The sequence below is a fragment of the Theropithecus gelada genome, chromosome 18, assembly GCF_003255815.1.
Source record: "Theropithecus gelada isolate Dixy chromosome 18, Tgel_1.0, whole genome shotgun sequence".
Classification (NCBI taxonomy): Eukaryota; Metazoa; Chordata; class Mammalia; order Primates; family Cercopithecidae; genus Theropithecus; species Theropithecus gelada.
Window position 1 is genome coordinate 55,531,982 of NC_037686.1, and position 18,587 is coordinate 55,550,568.

The window sequence follows — 18,587 nt, forward strand, 5'->3', positions numbered from 1 at the left end:
TAAAAAAAAAAACCTGAATGAAATGAAACTGTGGTCACCACATTTAGGTATGTGTAAGTAACAGTGCTTTCTTCCACAATGACAAACCAGACGTTATTTTTAAAAAATTTGAATAAGCAAGTGCAAAAGAATTGAACTGCTTCAGCATAATTGTATCCTGCTGCCTAATGTTCAAGAAATTATATAGTATTTTGATATTTAGCAAACATTTCTATCATCCTATATGCTAATTACTGTTTAGTGCTTTATAAATATTAAGTGCTTTATAACTATTAATTTAATTCTCATAACAATCCTACAAGGTACGTTATGTTATCACCCCAGTATTACAGATAGAGAAGTGGAGTTGCAGAGCAGTTTGGTAACTTGTCTAGATTTGTACAGTGAGCAAGAGAGAGGCAGAATTCAAGTTCAGGCATCAGGTGTCAGAGTTAACTGGTAAGTGTCCCCCCTTGATTTGCTGAATATGGAAAACTTATCCCTAATGAGCTGCTGTGGTCAGTTAGGGCACATCAGCATTTGTGAAGCACAGACTTTAAACTAGTTACAACCTGGACTTGAGCTCTGGCTGTGCCACTGACACAGAGCTTTTCTGCATTCTTTCTTACCTGCTGCACAAGGTTGTTGAGAGGATCAAGTAAGATAATGAATGAAAGTGTCTGTGATAACAGCACTAGTTCTTACAAACCATCCCTCCACATTTTGGGATGTATGTTGCTGCTGCTGCTTAGGGTGGAAAGAGCACTGGAACCCTTCTCTGGTCTGTGCGCTTCTCTTCTTTACATGATGTGAGACCTATAGTAAACCTCTTAACCTCATTCAGCCTCATTTATTAGAGAGAGAGAGAAGAGATGATTAAAAAAAATCTGTTTTCGGCCAGGTACAGTGGCTCATGCCTGTAATCCCAGCACTTTGGGGGGCCGAGGCAGATGGATCACCTGAGGTCAGGAGTTCGAGACCAGCCTGGCTAACATGGTGAAACCCTGTCACTACTAAAAATACAAAAAACTAGCTCAGCCTGGTAGTGGGTGCCTATAATCCCAGCTACTCGGGAGGAGAATCCTATGAAAACGGGAGGCAGAGGTTGCAGTGAGCTGAGATCATGCCATTGCACTCCAGCCTGGGCAGTGAGCAAAGCTTTGTCTCAAAAAAAAAAAAGTCTGTTTTGAAGAACTTTGTGAGATTCTGAGTTGATGATACGTGTGGAAGTGCTTTGTAAACTGTGAGGTGTTATACAAATGTAATGTGGTTTTATTATTTTTAGCAATGGTAAATTGCCGCAGATGTTAATTAGAGCTAATTAGGACTTATTAAGGAAGATGGGATCTCCTGTTGTTGGGCACTGATACTCAGTTACATGGATGACTGTACAGGCATACCTTGTTTTATTGTGCTTGCTTTTGTTGTGCTTTGCAGATACTGCATTTCTTACAAATTGAAGGTTTGTGGCAACCCTGTGTTGAGCAAGTCTGTTGGCGACATTTTTTTCCAACAACATGTGCTCACTTTGTGTCTCTGTGTCATATTTTGGTGAGTCTTGCAATATTTCAAACCTTTTCGTTATTTATAATTTTTTAAAAAATATGGAACGTTTCATGAATTTGCATGTCATCCTTGCGCAGGAGCCATGCTAATTTTCTCTGTATCAGTGATTTTTGATGTTGCTATTGTCATTGTTTTGGGGCATCACATACCACGCCCATGTAAGATGGCAAGCTTGATAAAGTTGTGTGTGTTTTGACTGCTTGACGGGCTGGCTATTCCCCCATCTCTTTCCCTCTCCTGGGGCCTCCCTGTTCCCTGAGACACAACAGTATTGCCATTGGGCCAGTTAGTAACCCTATAAAGGCCTCAGCGTTCAAGTGAAAGGAAGAGTCGCAAGTCTCTCACATTAAATCAAAAGCTGGATATGATTAAGCTCTGTGAGGAAGGTGTGTCGAAATCTGAGAAAGGCCAAAAGCTAGTCCTCCTGTGCCACAAACAGTTAACCAAGTTGCAAATGCAAAAGAGGTTATTGAAGGAAATTAAAAGTGCTACTCCAGTGAACACATGAATCATAAGAAGGCAAAACAACCTTATTGCTGATACAGAGAACGTTTTAGTGGTCTACACAGAAGATCAAACCAGGTACAACATTCACTTAATCCAAACCCTAATCCAGAGCAAGGTCCTAACTCTCTTTAATTTTTTGAAGGCTGAGAAAGGAGAGGAAGTTTCTAAAGAGAAGTTTGAAGCTAGCAGAGATTGGTTCATGAGATTGAAGGAAATAAGCTGTGTCCATAATACAAAGGTGCAAGGTGAAGCTGCACAAGTTATGATGTAGAATCTGCAGCAAGTTATCTGGAAGATCCCGCTAAGATCATTGATGCAGGCGGCTACACAAAGTGACAGATTTTCAGTGCAGATGGATGAAGCATCCTTCTACTGGCAGAAGATGCTATCTAGGACTTTCATAGCTAGAGAGGAGAAGTCAGTACCTGGCTTCCTTCAAAGGATAGGCTGACTCTCTTTTTAGGAATTAATGCAGCTGGTGACTTTAAGTTGAAGCGGATGCTCATTTACCATTTTGAAAATCCTAGGGCCCCTGAGAATTCTGCTAAATCTGCTCTGCCTGTGCTCTATAAGTGGAACAACAAAGCTGGATTACAGCACACCTGTTTGTAGCATTATTTACTTAACATTTTAAGCCCATTGTTGAGACCTGCTGCTCAGAAAAAGAAAAGATTCCTTTCAAAATATTACTGCCCACTGAAAATGTACCTGGTCATCCAAGAGCTCTGATGGAGATGTACATAGAGATTAATGTTGTTTTCATGCCTGCTAACAACATTCATTCTGTACTCCATGGAACAAGGAGTAATTTTGAATTTCTGGTCTTATTATTTAAGAAATACATTTTGTAAGGCTATAGCTGCCATAGATAGTAATTCGCTTGATACATTTGGACAAAATAAATTGAAAACCTTTTGGAAAGGATTCACCATTCTGGATGCCGTTAAGAACATTTATGATTCATGGGAGGAGAACCTCCATTAACATGGGTTTAGAAGAAGTTGATTCATGGATGATTTTGAGGAGTTCAAGGATTCCATGGAGGAAGTAACTGCAGATGTGTTGGAAATAGCAAAAGAACTACAATTAGAAGTGGAACCTGGAGATGAGACTGAATTGCTGTAATCTCATGATGAAACTTGAATGGATGAGGAATTTCCTCTTATGGACAAGCAAAGAAAGTGGTTTCTTGAGAAGGAATCTACTCCTGGTGAAGATGCTGTGAACATTGTTGAAATGACAATAGAGAATTTAGAATATTACATAAACTTAGTTGATAAAGGAGCAGCAGGGTTTGAGAGAATTGACTCCAATTTTGAAAAAAGTTATGTGGGTAACGTGCTGTCAAAGAGAAATCTTTTGTGAAGATTTCTTTTGTTAATTGAGCAGCAAACTTTATTGTCTTATTTTAAGAAATTGCCACAGCCACCCCAATCTGCAGCAGCAGGCACCTGGATCAGTCAGCCGCCATCCACATTGAGGCTAGACCCTTCACCAGCAAAAAGATTATGACTTGCCAAAGGCTCAGATCATTGTTAGTACTTTTTAGCAGTATTTTAAAATTAAGGTATGTACATTGTGCTTTATACATAATGCTGTTACAAACTTAATAGTCTATATAGTGTAAACATAACTTTTTATATGCACTAGGAAACCAAAAAATTCATGTGACTTTATTGTGATATTCACCCTATAACAGTGGTCTGGAACTGAACCTGCAGTATGTCTGAGGTATGCCTATACACTTTCATTCATTTAATCAGTAATTACTGTGATTATTTACTATATCGTGGTCCTTTGAATTAAAGATGATTAATGTAAATTGTCGAGGATCCCTTGAATTACTTACCAATTTGAAGGCATGTTTGTGGAAACAAGCCAACATTAACAATAAAAAGGTGAAAAGTGTTCTAATGGAGACATAGTATTCGCAGGTTACTGTAGTAGCAGGAATGGGGAGAGAGCCTCCAAACTCGACTGTGTCGCCCTGGAAGGACCAGTAGTAGACTGTTGCTTCAGTTCTGGGATCCTGAATTGTTTTAGGAGCAACTCTAAATTATTGGTTCAAGACACAGTGTAACTGAGTTTAGGATTAATAGTTCCAGTTGAGTCCTTACCATTTACCATATACTTCCAGGCATCTGGGCCTTTTTATCACTTGAATCGGTTTGGGCTCTATTTGGTATTCTAGTTTGTGAGGATCTAAATTCTGGGTTAAGCAAATATTTGTTTTGATTTTTTGAAACAAAAAATGCAGATGTACACGGGCTAGAGGTTGCACTAAAGCCTGACGGTACCCTAGAGTACACTGAGGGACATTCTCTTATTTCTTTTTTTTAAGGCCTATGAGGTTTTATTTTTCTGTGCATTTATGAGGTTGATGGGAAGTGCTGTTTATCTTCTGAAGGGAGGTACGTTTTTTAAGTTTGGTGTTGTATGTACACCACATTCATGTAAAAATTGGAAGATGATGATTTGGTCATGATCTGGGGGCATTTTTTAAAAACCTCTGTATCTCCTCTCTGGATCTTCATGGAAGAAGGAATTTTTTTAAAAACCTCTCATGTATACTAGGAAGAAACAAAATCTTTCAGCGTTCATATAAGCATAAAACAACTTATTAGCTCTTTTATCCATGACTGTAAAACCTGTACTACACACATGGCAAGTTAAGTCTTTACTAATGACCTATTATAAATTATTTTCATCTTGAGTAGATGGTAATGGCTCTGTGAAATACTGTCTTGTAGTAACGTGGATGACAGCACTGGAAAATGAGCTGCTTTTTGCTTTTTGTGTTTTAGAATTATGAGAAACACCATGGTAACAAAAAAGAAGTTATTTCAGCCTGTCTGACTAAAATAAGTCATGCTTCTAATCCAAATAAAATACTTCTAATTCAAACCAATCAACATTCAGGTTAATTACCTGCCAGTGGGTATTTTCCACCGTCTATTATTAAATAACACCTATTTGCCCTCTGTGAAAATTTTTACAGAGACTTCAGTTAACTCATTAGAGCAATATCAACACTTGACAAGCTGATTTTTATGGGGGATATTAACAGAAATGTTAGCACCAATGTAATCAGAAGGAGAATAGTTATTGGCCCTTGTGATTATAAAGCGGAAACTCAGTGATCCCTTGCTTTGTACCAAGTCGTAAGAGGGACTTGGCGTTTTATTCACAAAATGAATATGTGATTAGAAAAAGTTCTGTAAACATATCTTGGAACTGATTAAGAGGATGTCATAGGATGTCATTCTTTTTTTTTTTTTTGAGGCAGGATTTGGTACTGTTGCTTAGACGGGAGCGTAGTGGTGCGATTTCCACTCACTGCAGCTTCTGCCTCCTATGCTGAAGGCATCCTCCCACCTCAGCCTCCCTAGTGGCTAGGACTACAGGTGCATGCCACCTGTAATTGGGCATTTTTAATTTTTGCATTTTTGTAAACCGGCTAATTTTAATTTTTGTATTTTTTGTAGAGATGAGGTTTTGCCATGTTGCCCAGACTGGTCTCAGACTCCTTAGTTCAGGTAATCCGCCTTTCTTGGCCTCCCAAAGTGCTGGGATTGTAGACATCAGCTACCCTGCCTGGTCAAGGATGTCATTCTTAAGATACCACACAAACGTTCATTTCTGAGAATAGGGATTGTCTTGTTAGTATAGTTGGAATGCTTACTTTATATCCTGGATTGGCTTGTAGTCATTAGAATTGGGAGGTGTCATTTCTTCCTACTTTTATAGATATGCATACTTCCCCTTCCCAGCCCCCCATCAAAGCAGCAACAACAGCAGCAGAACAGTTGACCACCCTCTTGGTTTTAAAAAACTGACAGATTAACCCAGATAGCATCAACCTCTAGATAATCCTGATGGGTAAAAGAAAGTAGTAGAGTTCATTTATCTTTAGCGTACTATCACAGGCACAATTATACTTACCCCATGCACAGTATCTTCTTTATCTTTTAGAAACATATGTAATATTGAAATAGACTAAACCACCGTTGTCTGTAGACAGTTACTAAATCAGAACCTGACAAATGCCATAATTGAAGTAGTGCCTGTTAGAGTATAGCTTTGCCAGGTTTCACTGGTATAAAATGGGTGAGAACCTCATGGATAGCCCAGAGATGACCTGGAATCTTTGCACAGGAAGCAGGCAGAGGGCATCTAGTACAATTTCTTACCTGGCATAGAAACCTCTGCTTGTCCATTCCTGATTAGTGGTTAGCTGGCTGGCCTCTGCTTGTTGACTGCATTATGTTGAGCCTTGGCCCCTTGAAATGTGGTCTGTGGACCAGCACCATCAGCCTCCCCTGGGAGCTTGTTAGAAATGCAGAATCTCAGGCTCCACCTCAGACTTACTGCATAATCGGCATTTTAACAAGATCCCCAGGAGTTTCATCTGCACCGTGGGAGAGGGAGAGAGTAGAAGGAGGGAAACTACCGTGTGATTCAGGCGAGACCCTGAGAGCCTGAGCTAGGGCAGTGGGAGGGAGTAAAGGAGATTGATGTGGACATTATCCTGGGACTCAGTAGCTAACTGGCTCTTTTGACAACAGAAGCTCCAAAATGACAAGTTTACAGTTGGGTGATGGAAGAATTGTGGATCGGTTCATAAAAGTAGGAAGCAGCAGATTGTCTAGCAGATATCACTGATTAATTCAGTGATCCTTGAGGACCAGGCACTACTTAGGAGTTGGCGACATAATGAATGAAAGTGTGTCCTCTGCTCTTGTTATTTGCAATTTAACACTGAAGGATTGGTTTTGCTGAGGCATGAGTTTGAGATGATAATACACTTTAAGCTGACTGAAGCCATCTGTTTAACTGGTAAATGGGCCTGGCTCACCACCCAGCTTCCAAATCTCAGTGAAGGTTTGTCACTTTCTACTGGTTACCGTATGTGTGGTAACTCTCAGGAGGTGATATAGACATTATTTATTTACTTGGTTTTCTTGTAGAAGCCATTTATTTTTTTCCATATACAAAATAAATGCTAGCACTAGCTATGGCTATCAGACAGAAGTGAGGAGGTCTTAAAAGAATATGTATTACATTTATGAAGCTCTTAGGTTGTATGTCTTTTGAATGTTGAGTTTTTCCTATCTAATGGGAGGTGACGTTTACATAAATAATAATAATAAAACTTCAAATGCCTTAATGGAGGCATTTATACAGTGCCGGAGGAATCCAGAAAGGCTGACAAACCAGCTCTCCCTGGAAGTAGAATCCTCTGGAAAGGCTTCCTGGGAAAGATTCTCCGAGAAAATAGCATTGCATGAAAAGGGCATGCCAAGTTCTGCAGCATGAATGACAGGGCTCGATGTGGGTGGGGAATGGTGAGTAGCTTGGAGTGGTGAAATTTTAGGTGATGAGATGAAAAGTGGTAGGAGATGAGACTGAAAGAGAGGTTGAGGCCACGTGACGAAAGGCCTCACATGCTAAGGACTTGACTTGGTAAGCAAGTCGAGTGGAGAATGACATGATTAGATTTGTAGTCTTTGGCATTAACTGGGCAGCCAGCTGGAGGATAGATTGGCGAGGGGCTGAGTAGAAACTTGGAGACTGCCTTAGTAGGGCCTTTGATAAACATGTTTTGACTGTGTGTGTTAAAACAGCCTGTCAGGAGCTGAGGAAGGAATGATACGCTGCCCTTGCCTCAAGGAGTTCAGCCTAGTGGCAGGGAAGGAAAGCATGCAGGGCTGCTTGGAATGTGCTGCTTGCGAGGTTTGTACAATGTATTTGTCATACCAAAAAGGGAGGTAATCACCTCTGCTGCAGTTGTGATAGGTTTGATAGGAGATGCTTTTGAGGATTAGGAAGAGTAGACCAGGAGCTGGAGTGGATGGGACAGGACATTTTTGGCAGGGGACCTAGAAGCTAGATGAAGGTCTACATGAGGTCAGTGCAGATGAAGAACCGTAAACATAGGGTGATTGTTTACAATATAGAATTGTTGGGTCTTAATGAATGATTATATGTGGAGGGGGAAGGACAGTTCAGGATTTTTTATTCACTCCTGAACTAATTTGAGTACAGCAGTTCCCACTTATTTGAGGAGGATATGTCCCAAGACCTCTAGTGGATGCCTGAAACTGGAGGTAGTACCTATCCCTGTAGGTAGAACATTAGATATACAGTAGGCCATCTGTATCCATGGGTTCTGCATTCATGTATTCAACCAACCACAGACCGAAAATATTCAGGAAAAAAACCCCAAAAACAATAAAAAATAATAGCCTGGGTAAGATAGTGAGACCCTTTCTCTACCATTTTTTTTTTTTTTAATTAGCCAAATGTGGTGGCACATACCTGTAGTCCCAGCTGCTTAGGAGGCTGAAGTGGGAGGATGGCTTGAGCCTGGGAGGCCGAGCCTGCAGTGAACTGTGATGGTGCAACTGCACTGCAGCCTGGGTGACAAAGTGAGACCCGTCTCAAAAACAACAAAAAAACCCCAAAACAATGCAACAACGCAACAATAAACAATAACAAAAAAATATGGTATAACAACGATTTACATAGCGTTTACATTGTGTTAAGTATTATAAATAATCTAGAGATAGTTTAAAGTATGTGGGAGGATATACATAAGTTATATACAAATATTTATATAAGGGACTTGAGTGTCCATTGATTTGGATATCTTTTGGGGTGGGCGGTGGTCCTGGACCCAGTACCACTTGGATACCAAGGGATGACTCTACTATGTTTTTCCTATACGTATATTCCTATGATAAATTTTAATTTATAAATTAGGTACAGTAAGACATTAACAACAGTAAATACCCATACAGCAGAACAGTTGTAACAGTATACTGTAATAAAAGTTATGTGAATATGGTCTCTCAATCTTACTGTATTGTACTCATCTATTTTTGGACTGTGGTTGGCTGTGGGTAACTGAAACTGTGGAAAGTAAAATTGCAGATAAGTACAGACTACTGTATGTCCTCCATGTTGGTAACTAGGGATATGGTGTGAACTAGACCAACAATGTTTTATATGTCTGGATGAGTTGGAGGTTTCTAGTTTAGGGGTGACTGTAATCCCATTAACTAACAGGCAGAATATGGGAGCAGGAATTGGTTTTAGGGTAAGACCAATTCTAGAATGAGTTAGAATTCTAATGATGAGTTAGAATTTGGATGTGTTAAGTTTGAGGTTCCTGAAGAACATCTAAGTATATCTGAAGAGCTCCAGGATCATCTGTATTTAGGTAGTACTTTTGAAGCCTTTGGATTGAATGAAATTGCTGGATAGATAGGACTTTTGAAGCCTTTGGATTGAATGAAATTGTTAGATGGAGTGAGGAAAGGCCTTAGGAAGCAACTCCGAGGAATGCCTATATTTAAAAAGTAGTAGCGAGTTATATTGAGTGAAAGGATTCAGACACGAAGGAGATACACCTCTATGATTATGTTTATATGAAGGTCAATTAACCGGCAAAGCTGATGTTTGGTGATGTATTGTAGTGGTTACCTTTCAGTGGGATATGGATGGGAAGGGACATGAGGAGCCATCTGGTCTTGATATTGCTCTTTGTATTGATTTGGGTTTTGGTTTTCTGGGTGGGTACATATATAACAGTTCATTGATTGGTACCCTTATCGTTTGTGTGCTTTGTTAGATGTAACTTATATCTCAGTGGAAGAAGAGAAGAGGCCCTGAAGGCAGAAATTTGAACAGTATTTCTATCCTGAAGGGAGAGAGGGAGAAAGAGGCTAAGGATGATGGATGAACAGAGGGGAAAAATTTAAACAAAGGAAAGTCTTGGAAGAAATAAGCAGGCATGGAGCACCCATGAAGGAGTTAACCCTAGGTAGGAAGAGGGTCATCTGTTTCCATAAGGCTTTTAGGAAGGATGGATAAAGAGATTCTTGTAAGAGCTCTGGAAGTCTTTGGGTCTCAATTGGCCTCAGTTTTCTTAGTGAATTAGAAGGTGAAGAAAAGGTAAGTCTCAATATTTGTTGTAATATGCTTTTTCTTGAGCTCATCAACCAACTAATCGTAGTGTATACCATCTGTTGTGAATTCATGAGTGATTTCAACTATTGCTGAATTTTTGGAGGATTGATCCTTCCTTGGGCCATCCTAAAGCACCTTACTGCACTGGAAGGGAAGCAGGGACAAAGGAGAGGTGGAGGAGCTGATTGCCAAACTTGGTTTTACAGGTTCTCCAATGCTTGCCTGGGGTAGGTTTGTTTTGACAGCAAGCACAGCTTGTAGTCCCTGCTCCTAATCTCTAAGGGTGTGTGTGTGTGTGTTTGTGTGTGTGTGAGAGGGGGTAGGTGGGGAGGCAGAAAGACAGGATGTTCAGAAGCCTTCATGAAAGCTGCGAGTAGTAAATAACCAAGCCGGGATTGTGCTTTCCATTATATTCTGTTTCCTTTCTGTTTATAAACTCATTTATGGATATCTTCTGAGATAGATTTGATTTTTTTTTGACTTCTTTTTTCTTATGACTTATTTCTTATGACTTATAGGTAAGAGCTGATGGTGAAGAATGTATTTTCCATTCTTAGATTATCAGAATGACTTGTGGATTAAATCTGTTTAAAAGTGAACATAAAGACATGGTAAATTTTAAGTTCAGTTAGATATAAACCAGATGGTATAGAGGACAGTTATTATAAATAATAAACACTGTTAAGAAACCATGCTAAACCTATCATGGAAATCTTGTTAATTGTAGTAAGCATTGAATTTTCATTTTGTGCTCAAGACTGAGCTAGATGCTGAGATTTTAAATTGTGGTGATTGAAACAAAAACGAGCATTATTTTAGTTTTTCTTAAGAATATAACTGTGGCTGGGCACGGCGACTCATGCCTGTAATCCCAGCACTTTGGGACACTGAGGCAGGGGATCACCTGTGGTCAGGAGTTCAAGACCAGCCTGGCCAACATGGTGAGACCCTGTACATACTAAAAATGCAAAAACTAGCCACGCGTGGTGGTGCACACCTTTGTAATCCCAGCTACTGTGGAGGCTGAGGCAGGAGAATTGCTTGAACCTGGGAGGCGGAGGTTGCAGTGAGCCGAGATCACGCCACTGCACTCCAGCCTGGGCAACAAAGCCAGACTCTGTCTCAAAAAAAAAAAAAAAAAAAAAAAAAAAAAAGAATATAATTGCTCAAATATTGCTTTGGATCATCTAGCTGTTGTATATTCCCAAAACACAGTTGTGTTTTGTAGATTTTTAATAAAGGTAGTTTGAGAACTAGGATAGAAACTCTTGAGAAAGAATCGTAATTGCTCACTCTTCATATCAAACATGATGAATTGCCAAATAGCAGTAAGAGTGGAGAAAAATAATAGACCATTCTTGATTTTATAGGCCCTGATGGAATAGCTGTAGAGTTCGGTTGTTTTTTACTTGCTCAGGAACTTTGTATTTATTGGGCTAGCAGTTGTTGGCACAAAGGTTTGTTTGTGTTCAAAAGTCACTGATTAGTGGTAACAAACTTTTTTTCATATGGGACACTGTCTTTTTTTCCCTGAGTCTACTTAGTCAATTCAGATGTAGAGTGCTTGCTTCCCAAGGTATAAGGTGCTTTGAAGGCTGGGGGAAAAGATGAGTCACCAGATCCTCTGCCTTTTCAGAAGCTTAAGCCAATTGCACAAGGACACAGATTATCATAAAACAGAGCAGAGTAAGACAGTACCATAGGGTTCTTCTTCCTTTTCAATTTCTTGCAAATACTTCTTGAACTTTGTGCCTTTTATGTGCCAGTCTTTAACAAGATAGATGTAATGTGGTCCTTGCCCTTGTGACTTCAAAGTAGGGAGTAAACTTACCAAATACTTTTATAAATAATTGTTTAATTGTAATTGTGATGTGTGCCACAAAGAAGAAATCTAGTATGCAGTGAATTCTTGTTTAAGCGGAGACCTGAGGATTGAATAGTAGCTTGGGTTACAGGGTACGTGAAAGAGCATTGCTAATAGGGAAACAGTACATTTGAAAACTCTGAGGTAGGAAACCCAGCAAGTTTAAGGACTTAGAGGAAGGACCAGTGTGAATATAGTATAGTGACTGAGAATATCAGGAAATTATAAGGGGCCATATCATGGGTGTGTGGTCTGGGGCTAACTTCTGCCTGATAAGTGCTTTGGTCATTATAGTTTTTCTTCTCTTAAATTCAATGCAAAATAGGTAGATATATGAATTCTCTGTGAAGTCTAGCTACAAGGGCCTTTGAGGCCACAGTGTTTTGGAATTGATTTTAAGAAAATGGGAAACCATTCCATTGAGTTATCAAATGTTCTTTAGATTTGTCTTTTTCAAGGACAGGTGCCATGACTGTCATTTTCTAACTTTTTATCTTATCAGTAGGATGGAGAAAGGGAAGATAAAAGTAACACGGTCTTTTCTATATTTTTTAAGCCCAGCATAGTCTTTTTACTGACTTCATGTAATTTTTTTTTCTTTTTTTTTTTTCTCCTTTGAGATGGAGTCTTGCTCTATCGCCCAGGCTGGAGTGCAGTGGCACGATCTTGGCTCACTGCAACCTCTGCCTCCCGGGTTCAAGTGATTCTCCTGCCTCAGCCTCCTGAGTAGCTGGGACTACAGGCGCCCACCACCATGCCCGGCTAATTTTTGTATTTTCAGCAGAGATGAGGTTTCACCATATTGGTTAGGCTGGTCTCGAATTCCTGACCTTGTGATCTGCCTGGCTTGGCCTCCCAAAGTGTTGGGATTACGGGTGTGAGCCACTGCACTTGGCCTTTTAAAATTTTTATCGGAAACTCTATTTTACTCTGTTTCTGTCCCAGCACACTCATTTTCATTTTCTTAGAAAAGAAAAATTAGTACCTTTTATTGAATGGGTATATAAAATTCCCTGCTGTGTATTCCAACTTCCCCTAACTCAGCCCAAACAATAATAAACTGTGCTGAACATCAAGGATGTTTGATTGAGGACATTAAAAAACACCAATTCAGTGTGTTCTCTTGATACTTTAACAACCAACTTCCATTTTAATGGAGTTGGAATACAGCATTCTAATTTGTATGTCCTGTTAGGGAGACATTAAATGAAATTATACTTGCTTAGGATTTTTTTTTTTTAAGCTTTTTATCCATAAACAAGAGAGGTCCCAGGGTTACTTACAAAGTCAATTATTTTTAAATTAAGGGGCAGGTTAATTAGACTCTTTATAGTTATTATTGAAATATTATTCTCTGTTCTTTTTCCCTCTCTTGGTTGTCTTAATCCTTTGAATCATTTCCCTCTTTTTGAGTAGATTAAGTGATAGTGAACAGGAAAAACTTAAAAACAGCTTTTTTTGTTTTAGGATTTTTTTTTATTATGGAAAATTTAAACACAATTACAGAAGTAGGCAAAATAATGTAATAAACTCTCATGTAATCATTACCCAGCATCAGCAGTTGCCAACTCATGGCCAGTCTTGCTTTATCTCGAATCACCTTCCTCTGCTTAGATTATTTTGAAACTAATCCTAGATCTCATATCATTTCATCCATACACACCTCTAAACTTAAGTATCTCCAAACAGAAGTACTCTTTTGGAAGTACTTCAGTCAAAAAGATGACACTGTTATTTTCTTAAAAATTAACAGTAATTCCTGTTTTTCAGCAATTACCTAGTCAGTGTTCAAATTTCCATTTATCTTACATTTTTGGTTTGAATTATGATCCAAATGTGGTCCAAACCTAGCAATTGCATTTTTTATGTCTTTTAAATTTCTTTTAATTTTAGGTTTCCCTCTTCTCCAGCTCTTCTTCCTTCTCCTCTTCCACCCTCCCCCTTTCCCTCTCTTTCCTTGCAATTTACCTGTTGAAAAAACCAGGTTATTTGTCCTTGTAGGGTTTCTCACAGGGTGAGTTTTTGTGACTGCCTCTCTGTGGTGGTTAATTGAAATTTTGGATATATACATTGATAGGCTTTTTTATTTTTTTGAGTTTTGTTTAACGTTTACTACTTTAATGTAGAGAGGTAAGTTGGATCTTCTTTTGCTGGATTTAGAGCAGAGGTCCAAAACTGGTGCCCGTGGGACACATGTGGCTTACAGGTGTGTTTTGTTCAGTAGGCACAATCGGAAATGCTTTAAAATTAATTGCCATGAGTTAAACATTGTAAAGTTTCCCATAAGAATCAAGATTTCTTCTTTTTTTTTTTTTTAATTTTGTTTTAAAAAATCGGAGTATCTGAGCACCCCGGCTTCCATGGCAATGCCTCTGGTGAGTGGTGGGGCTCCTTCAGAGGGTGCATGCCCACACCTGGTGCAGGGCACACCCCTCATACAGGCTTCCTGCCTGGTCCCAGAGGCCAGCTGGGTTTGTGAACCCTGACTTACAGCAACAGAAATTACCTTTGTGTGGTGTCTCTTAAATTCAGTGCATTTTTTGCTGCATGTTTTCTCCAAGCTCTCTGAGCTGTTCCACTGTCTAAGAATTGATGTCTATTCCGAGAGTGGTCAGAGTGCCAGCTGAAGTTCCTCCTGTGCTTCCTGCCTCTGTCAGAAGCCTGACTCTATGCATTGCATGAATTTATTCTTATGTGCCTCTCCCTTGGACTGCGGATATTGGTGTTTATATTTTTAGTGCCTAACAGAAGGCTTGGCGTATAGTAGATGCTCAATTCTTATTGAATGAGTAAAGGAGAAAAGGAACCAGTAAATAAACCAGGTAAGAAAGACATAGGAAGATAAACAAATCATGTAATGCACATCCATGTTTGAAACTTCAGTAATGTTAGCACCTCTGCTTCTTCCATTGGCATGTGTTACTGATGGTGATTGTAATCATGGTATGTTTCTAGTATAACACTGTACAATATTATAAATAATTTGTGTAGATACACAAATGTTTAGCTCAGACCTTAGTCACATGTAAATCAGGGATAGGCTTCTTAATAATAGATTTTTAAACATTAGCTAGGCTTTCCTTTCTTGCCCTAAGAGTTTGGAGTTTAAATTCCTCCATTTGGTTTATGTCCAAAGGAAGGAAGTACAGCGTGGATGAGCCCACAAACTTGAAGATAGTTTAGGGGGTATAGCTGATGTAATTTCGTAATGTTTCAAAATCTGGCATTTGGATATCATTAAAAACAATAATAATTTTAATACCATTGCATTTTATAGGGTTTAATAATCTTATTTGTGTTATACTAATGCATACTTTAAAATTAGAATTGAGGTTTTAATTTTTTTGGTAGATGTTAAGCCTGCCTGAACCTTTCCTTGCTGCTGACAACCTTTGATAAAAAGTGTGGATGGGGTCAGGTTAGGTTCTGTACCCTTTGACTCCAGGAGAATATTTAGTTTATCATGATCAAGAGAACAGGACAAGTAAACATACGTTACCAGTTGCATGTTCTAGCCTAGGCTAAATTCTTATTCCCTAGTGGTTATTACATGAAAATGTAGTTTGAATGATTCCACTCAATAAACTAAGATTGCATTAAGAAATCTAGCTCATTTTATACTGTTAAAAATTGTCAACAAGTGGTACTATTAAAAGTGAGATGTTCCAATCTTAAGGAGTCCTTCAGTGGCATTTGTGGGTGGTGAGAAATTATAAACTCTTATTGAGAGCCGGTGGTGTCTTCACATAGTGCAGTGGTGAGTGACAGGGATGTGCTGTAGTGTTGCAAGAAATTAGAGGATTTTTTTTCAAGTAATTTTAATAGTGCCACCGTTCTGTATTTACCAAGTACTTTACATTTTTAAAACCATTTCAGTATTGAAATTATAATCACTGAACTAAATCTTTGAGACATTCCTGATTAAAATTAAAATTCTTAATGTTACTGTTGCCTCTTTTAGTGACTGAATTGAAAAAAGCTACTGGTAATAAATGTTAGCCAGTGTTTCTTTTCTACATATGAATCTATGATAAGAATTTTTACAATTTGGAGGAAAACTGTAAAGATTTGAAATCAAAATACTGTATTAGTTTGTAATGAACTGTGTCAGAGACTGGGTCAGAGGTGTTAGATCTAAATTGCTGACCACTGGATTTCTTTCTGGGCTCCCAAGGGGAATACTCAAATGCATGCCTACTATATGTTATATAAGTGGAGGAAGATAGTTGGAAGAAAAACTGAATTTTTTTTTTTTTTTTTTGAGATGGAGTTTCACTCTTGTTGCCTAGGCTGGAGTGCAATGGCACGATCTTGGCTCACCGCAACCTCCCCCTCCTGGGTTCAAGTGATTCTCCTGCCTCAGCCTCCTGAGTAGCTGGGACTACAGGCATGAGCCACCATGCCCGGCTAATTTTGTGTTTTTAGTAGAGATAGGGTTTCTCCATGTTGGTCAGGCTGGTCTTGAACTCCTGACCTCAGGTGATTTACCCGCCTTGACCTCCCTAAGTGCTGGGATTACAGGCATGAGCCACCACGCCTGGCCAAAACTAATTTTTTATAGTTAATTTTCCTCAAATGTTAGCACTTTCTTGTGTTCCTGCTGCTGTTAGTCAGGGCGTACTTAGTCAATTTGCTTTTCTTCTTCCTTTTCTGCGTGTTGCCTTTGAAAAATTGTAAGATGAACACTGTTTGAATGATGTGCTTAAATAGCAATTAATTTAGTTTGTTTTGCCCAAATGATTTTAGCTTTGCAGTATTTTTTCTTTTAAAAAATGTATTACAGGCCATTTCAAGCCTGAATACAAGAGTAATATAAAGAACACCTGTGTAACTATCCACCAACTTTGTTGAATCTAACATTTTGCTGTATTTGCTTCAGATGTGATTTTTTTTTCAAGTTGTGAACCTGTGTACACCTTTTTTTTTTTTTTTTTTTTTTTGAGACGGAGGCTCGCTCTGTCGCCCAGGCTGGAGTGCAGTGGCCGGATCTCAGCTCACTGCAAGCTCCGCCTCCCGGGTTCACGCCATTCTCCTGCCTCAGCCTCACGAGTAGCTGGGACTACAGGCGCCCGCCACCTCGCCCGGCTAATTTTTTGTATTTTTTTTAGTAGAGACGGGGTTTCACCGTGTTAGCCAGGATGGTCTCGATCGCCTGACCTCGTGATCCGCCCGTCTTGGCCTCCCAAAGTGCTGGGATTACAGGCTTGAGCCACCGCGCCCGGCCCTGTGTACACCTTTTGATCCCAACAACCTGGTGCATCTGTTGTGAGATTTATTCCTATATATTGTATGTAGGGTTTTTTTCTATTATAAATGGTGTATTAAAATTAAATAAAATTGTTTGCTGGTGCATAGCAATGTGATTTATTTTTTGCTTAGTAGAACTTGCTTAAGCTTTCTGGACCTGGTAGCCTTTAAACTACAAATTAAATGTATCTAATGGTTATAGCTATATTCAGGTTTTCTAATTGTTCTAGACTCAGTTTTGGGAAGAGATATTTTTCTAGAAAATATTCCATTTTCAACATTATTTAAGTCTACTACATTTCAGATGTCTCCTTTTCATTTCCTTCTCTTTACTGTTGGTCTAACCATGGATTTGTAACTTTTATTTGTGCTTTGAAACAATCAGCCTTAGGTTTTCTTGAAATTTCTATCGTTCCCCTACCCCATACTTAATTTATGCTCTTATTTTTAATTCCATCAATTAGTTTTGTTAGGAGTTCTCTTTCATTTTATTCCTAAGGTTAGGTGCTTAGCTTACTAATTTTTAGGCTTTCTTCATTTCCTTTTTTTTTTTGAAACAGAGTCTCACTCTGTTGCCCAGTTTGGATTGCAGTGGCGTGATCTTGGCTCACTGCAATCTCTGCCTCCTGAGTTCAGGTGATTCTCAGCCTCCCAAAATGCTGGGATTACCCGCGTGAGCCACAGTGCCCAGCCGATTTTTGTCTGTCTTTCCCTCCCCTCCCCTTCCCTTTCTTACCCTTCCTCTCTCCTTCTCTCCCCTCCTCTTCCTTCTTCTTCAACAGGAGGTGGGATTTCTTCCCTTCCCTCCTTCCTTCCTTCCCTTCCTTCTTCAACAGGGTCTCCATGTGTCATTCAGGCTGGTGTGCACAATCATGGGTTACTGCAGCCTTGAATCCTGGGCTCAGCCTCCTGAGTAGGTGGACTGATAGGTGTTTGCCACTACACCTGGCTAATTTTTAAAAAATGTTTTGTAGAGACAGGGGCTCACTGTGTTGCCTAAGCTGGTCTTGAACTCCTGGGGCTCAAGGGATCCTCTCGCCTTGGCCTTCCAGAGTGCTGAGATTATGGTGTAAGCTACTGTGCCTGGCTAATTTTTTTTCTTTTATTTCATGAATTATTTTAAAGGTCATTTTAGTGTTTTCAAATACATCAAAATTTGTAAATTCAGATTTTACTATTTCAGATTTTATCATATAATTGTCAAAGTACCTGGATGATATTGATTCTTTGGTATTGGTTGAGATTAACTCTGTGACCTGGTATAATCGTTCCATGTCTGCTTGAAAAGAAGGTACATTCTAATTGTTGGGTGTTGGTTAGGTCTAATGTGTTGCTTAGATCGTGATTGTTAATTATTTCATTCATCTTCTATAGTTTGACTAATTTTTTTACTACTCAACCATTGACTAGTATATTAAGCCCTTCCTTCATAATTGTGAATTCATGAAATTCC

General features: G+C 39.2%; 1 protein-coding gene and 1 pseudogene across 1 annotated transcript in view; one reads left to right on the plus strand and one right to left on the minus strand.

Annotated features, from left to right (window-relative positions):
* PHLPP1 (PH domain and leucine rich repeat protein phosphatase 1) overlaps positions 1-18,587 on the plus strand; it is a 269,089-nt gene that overhangs the window by 14,840 nt on the left and 235,662 nt on the right. The gene's annotated exons all lie outside the window — the stretch shown is intronic.
* LOC112611815 lies at positions 1,578-1,674 on the minus strand (annotated as a pseudogene).